The sequence below is a fragment of the Bufo gargarizans genome, unplaced genomic scaffold, assembly GCF_014858855.1.
Source record: "Bufo gargarizans isolate SCDJY-AF-19 unplaced genomic scaffold, ASM1485885v1 original_scaffold_1883_pilon, whole genome shotgun sequence".
NCBI lineage: Eukaryota > Metazoa > Chordata > Amphibia > Anura > Bufonidae > Bufo > Bufo gargarizans.
The window spans coordinates 253,399-259,398 of record NW_025334555.1 but is presented as its reverse complement, the minus strand read 5'-3'; positions in this window follow the sequence as shown (position 1 = coordinate 259,398).

Below are 6,000 nucleotides of genomic sequence, written 5' to 3'. Positions count from 1 at the left end.
AGTATGCGGCTGGCAAATAATTGCACTTTTGATATGCTATCTGGTTAAAGTCTCTCCCTCGAATCTCTGGCTAGCAACTGTAATCTGGTAATTGTGGCTGCAGTGTCCACAACGGAAGGGTTTCTAGAGGCATATCTTGCCAGGACTTGGTTAAAGGGGTTGTCCGGGTTCAGAGCTCAACCCGGACATACTCATAATTTCACCTAGAGAGCCCCACTGATGTTAGCATCAGAGCATTTTATGCTCCGATGCTTTCCCTTGCCCTACGCAGGATCGCGCAGGGCAAGGGCTCTTTTATTTACCATAACACACTGCCGGGAGGAGGCTTCTGCCCAGCAGTGTGTTTGGTGACATCACCGGCTCTGATGGGCTGATTTAGCGCTGCCCTATTTGTTTTACAGGCTAGAGCAGCGCTAAAGCCCGCCCATCAGTGCCGGTCACGTCATCGGGCTCACTGCTGGATGGAAGCCTCCGCCTGGCAGCCCTAAGGAGAGCCCGTTTCATCACCTGAACTCCAGAAATGCCTTTGCCCTGCGCAATTCAGTGCAGGGAAAAGGAGAGCATTGGAGCATGACCTGCTCCAATGCTCAAGTCAGGGGGCTGCCTGGGTGAAAATGGGGATATGTACGGGTTCAGCTCTGAACCCGGACAACCGCTTTAAGTGTGATAAGTGTCTTGACTGTAATCCCTAACAAGTAACAAAGTTTGTATAGATGTAATCACAGGTTACTCCTATGCTTGGGTATGCAGATTCTACATTCTTCATTCTTTCTCTATTTCTTTTTGTAGCAGAATCAGTAACTTTCACACAGTTTGTTTAGTCTCTGAATCATATGGCCTATGGAGATAGAGCACATGGACATGCTTCCTCCCTCCTCACGCATTTGACTATGACTTTCCCCATGCTGGGTGCAGAGTAACATAGCATAACATTACAATAAGAATAAACAATTTGCAGATCACCCCTGCACTTTAGTACTGCACAGTTAATAGGCCAAGATATCTCTTCAAAGCAATTTTCCTCACATTTCACTTTTCGAGCTGACTTTGGGGCACAAGCATTCAGAAATATGGTTGGAACGTTTCTCACTATGCAACCACAGGGCAGCCCCCAGTGTCATACTAAGTTCTGCACCTTTTGTACAGATTGCTGTACTCACAGTTATGCTTTCCACAACATCTTCAGTGGAATGGGGTATTCTTTTTGCTGCTGGCCAGGCCATTTTCTAATTTTCTAATGTCTAGGCATCGTAAGACTTAAATCTCCTAAACAATCTGCTGCAGAGCCTATAAAGTCTTTTCAGACAGCCTTTCTCCACAGAACATCTACACACACCTCCTCTCAACAATGGATTGCCTTTAAGACAGAGATGCCCAACCACCATGCCACAGACCACTACGAGGCTGTGAATCATTTGTTACCAGGCCGGAGGGGGCTCCTGTGCCCCGCTGTTCAGCCTCATAGGCTGAATTCTGCTAAGTTTGAGGCTTATGAGTCAGTGCTACAGTGTAGGTTGGTCATCCTGAGCTACAGGTAGTGTGGAGATGTCATCACACCTAGCGGCCTAGTTACTATGACATTCGCCACCACCTGCGACCAGACACAGGCAGCCAGAACACTGCATCACAGACAGCGAGAGAAAGGGGACACTACTGATAAAAAGACTGACTCCAGTCAGAGGAGACATCACATGTAAGTCACTGAATGGGTTCCAGAACAGGATTAATAATGACAGAGACCTATATGGGTATGGTCATGGTGGAAGTATTTTTTGGCCCTTATATCGTGTTATTATTGTTAATGTTGATTCTGTTATATGCATTTTATTGTGTTTTGTTATTCTCCAGTAATGATTGAGGAATACAGCGCTTAACCAAGAGGGACGGTGCTCTGTCTTGATATAGAGCTAGGTTTGCTCCTACATAGCAGACTTGTCTTTTCTCTCTTGCGGCAATAAGGATTTTAGAAGTGTCCACATAGGAGAGTAGGCTGCAAATCACATAACACGGAGGCTAAGTCATAGGTTCTGGCCTTAAGGACCTACGTATCCTTTGTATGATGATCTTGGAAGCCACTTCCCTATCCGCTAGATCAGTGAAGATTTTTGGCCACCTTAAGCAGGGAGTCAGCGGATGGAGATTCAGGTAGGCCATGGAAACCAAATATTCTTTCTTCCAGTTCTTAATGAGGGTTAAGACTTTATTAATGTGAGCAGTGTGGTGCATAGCATGGGACGCCAGAGGCGCAGAACATGCCACAATAGCAGAGCGCATGTTTTCCAGGCTTTCTACTCTGGCTCCTATTTGTTGTATTGTTTTTCATACTACATGGCTGGATGAAGATGTGATTAGAGTTGAGCGAACACCTGGATGTTCGGGTTCGAGAAGTTCGGCCGAACTTCCCTGCAAATGTTCGGGTTCGGAATCCGAACTCGACCCGAACCCCATTGAAGTCAATGGGGACCTGAACTTTTCGGCACTAAAAAGGCTGTAAAACAGCCCAGGAAAGGGCTAGAGGGCTGCAAAAGGCAGAAAAATGTAGGTAAATCCCCTGCAAACAAATGTGGATAGGGAAAAGAATAAAAATAAAAATTAACCAATATCAATTGGAGAGAGGTCCCATAGCAGAGAATCAGGCTTCATGTCACCCACCACTGGAACAGGCCACTGTCAGATATTTAGGCCCCGGCACCCAGACAGAGGAGAGAGGTCCCATATCAGAGAATCAGGCTTCATGTCATAGCAGAGAATCATGCTTCATGTCACCCCACACTGGAACAGGCCACTGTCAGATATTTTTAGGCCCCAGCACCCAGACAGAGGAGAGAGGTCCCATAGCAGAGAATCAGGCTTCATGTCATAGCAGAGAATCAGGCTTCATGTCACCCAACACTGGAATAGGCCACTGTCAGATATTTTTAGGCCCCGGCACCCAGACAGAGGAGAGAGGTCCCATAGCAGAGAATCAGGCTTCATGTCATAGCAGAGAATCAGGCTTCATGTCACCCACCACTGGAACAGGCCATTGTCAGATATTTTTAGGCCCCGGCACCCAGACAGAGGAGAGGTTCATTCAACTTTGGGTTGCCTCGCAATATAATGGTAAAATGAAAATAAAAAGAGGATTGAATGAGGAAGTGGCCTGGAGTACAATAATATATGGTTAAGGGGAGGTAGTTATAAATGTCTAATCTGCACAAGGGATGGACAGGTCCTGTGGGATCCATGCCTGGTTCAATTTTATGAATGTCAGCTTGTCCACATTGGCTGTAGACAGGTGGCTGCGTTTGTCTGTAATGACGCCCCTGCCGTGCTGAATACACATTCAGACAAAACGCTGGCCGCCGGGCAGGCCAGCACCTCCAAGGCATAAAAGGCTAGCTCTGGCCACGTGGACAATTTGGAGACCCAGAAGTTGAATGGGGCTGAACCATCAGTCAGTACGTGGAGGGGTGTGCACACGTACTGTTCCACCATGTTAGTACAATGTTGCCTCCTGCTAACACGTTCCGTATCAGGTGGTGGTGCAGTTAGTTGTGGCGTGTTGAGAAAACTTTTCCACATCTCTGCCATGCTAACCCTGCCCTCAGAAGAGCTGGCCGTGACACAGCTGCGTTGGCGACCTCTTGCTCCTCCTCTGCCTTCGCCTTGGGCTTCCACTTGTTCCCCTGTGACATTTGGGAATGCTCTCAGTAGCGCGTCTACCAATGTGCTTTTACTCGCGCATCTTCCTATCATGCTCCAGTGCAGGAAGTAAGGTGGGCACATTGTCTTTGTACCGGGGATCCAGCAGGGTGGCAACCCAGTAGTCCGCACACGTTAAAATGTGGGCAACTCTGCTGTCGTTACGCAGGCACTGCAGCATGTAGTCGCTCATGTGTGCCAGGCTGCCCAGAAGTAAGGACAAGCTATCCTCTGTGGGAGGCGTATCGTCATCGTCCTGCATTTCCCCCCAGCCACGCACCAGTGATGGGCCCGAGCTGCGTTGGGTGCCACCCCGCTGTGAACATGCTTCATCCTCATCCTTCTCCACCTCCTCCTCATCCTCCTCGTCCTCCAGTAGTGGGCCCTGTCTGGCCACATTTGTACCTGGCCTCTGCTGTTGCAAAAAAACCTCCCTCTGAGTCACCTCTAAGAGACTGGCCTGAAAGTGCTAAAAATGACCCCTCTTCCTCCTCCTCCTGGGCCACCTCCTCTTCCATCATCGCCCTAAGTGTTTTCTCAAGGAGACATAGAAGTGGTATTGTAACGCTGATAACGGCGTCATCGCCACTGGCCATGTTGGTGGAGTACTCGAAACAGCGCAACAGGGCACACAGGTCTCGCATGGAGGCCCAGTCATTGGTGGTGAAGTAGTGCTGTTCCGCAGTGCGACTGACCCGTGCTTGCTGCAGCTGAAACTCCACTATGGCCTGCTGCTGCTCGCACAGTCTATCCACCTGGTGGGCACGTCGCATATGAGGCGGTGAGCGGGAAGTTACGCTGTAGCGCAGACAGGCGAGCAGCGGCAGGATGTGAACGCCGGAAGCGCGCACAGACGGCCCGCACTTTATGCAGCAGCTCTGACATGTCGGGGTAGTTGTGAATGAACTTCTGCACCACCAAATTCAGCACATGTGCCAGGCAAGGGATGTGCGTCAAACCGGCTAGTCCCAGAGCTGCGACGAGATTTCGCCCATTATCGCACACCACCAGGCCGGGCTTGAGGCTCACCGGCAGCAACCACTCGTCAGTCTGTTGTTCAATACCCCGCCACAACTCCTGCGCGGTGTGGGGCCTGTCCCCCAAACATATGAGTTTCAGAATGGCCTGCTGACAATTACCCTGGGCTGTGCTGAAGTTGGTGGTGAAGGTGTGTGGCTGACTGAATGAGCAGGTGGAAGAAGAGGAGGAGGAGGCTACAGGAGGCAAAGAATGTTGCCCTGCGATCCTTGGCGGTGGAAGGACGTGCGCCAAACAGCTCTCCGCCTGGGGCCCAACCGCCACTACATTTACCCAGTGTGCAGTTATGGAGATATAGCATCCCTGGCCGTGCTTACTGGTCCACGTATCTGTGGTTAGATGGACCTTGCCACAGATGGCGTTGCGCAGTGCACACTTGATTTTATCGGATACTTGGTTGTGCAGGGAAGGCACGGCTCTCTTGGAGAAGTAGTGGCGGCTGTGAACAACATACTGTGGGACAGCAAGCGACATGAGCTGTTTGAAGCTGTCTGTGTCCACCAGCCTGAATGACAGCATTTCATAGGCCAGTAGTTTAGAAATGCTGGCATTCAGGGCCAGGGATCGAGGGTGGCTAGGTGGGAATTTACGCTTTCTCTCAAATGTTTGTGAGATGGAGAGCTGAACACTGCCGTGTGACATGGTTGAGATGCTTGGTGACGGAGGTGGTGGTGTTGGTGGGCGGCAGGTGTCAACATTCCTCCAGAGGCGGAGGAAGAGGCCGAGGCGGCAGCAGCAGAAGAGGTAGCAGGGGGAGCCTGAGTGAGTTCCTTGTTTTTAAGGTGTTTACTTCACTGCAGTTCATGCTTTGCATGCAGGTGCCTGGTCATGCAGGTTGTGCTAAGGTTCAGAACGCTAATGCCTCGCTTCAGGCTCTGATGGCACAGCGTGCAAACCACTCGGGTCTTGTCGTCAGCACATTGTTTGAAGAACTGCCACGCCAGGGAACTCCTTGAAGCTGCCTTTGGGGTGCTCGGTCCCAGATGGCGGTGGCCAGTAGCAGGCGGACTCTCTTGGTGGCGGGTGTTCTGCTTTTGCCCACTGCTCCCGCTTTTGCTCCGCTGTTGGCTCGGTCTCAGCACTGCCTCTTCCTCCGAACTCTGAAAGTCAGTGGCACGACCTTCATTCCATGTGGGGTCTAGTCTGCACACTGCAGAAAGACGCAGCAGTTGGCACCTGTGTTTCATCATCAGAGACGTGCTGAGGTGGTATTCCCATGTCCTCATCATCAGGAAACATAAGTGGTTGTGCGTCAGTGCATTCTATGTCTTCCACCGC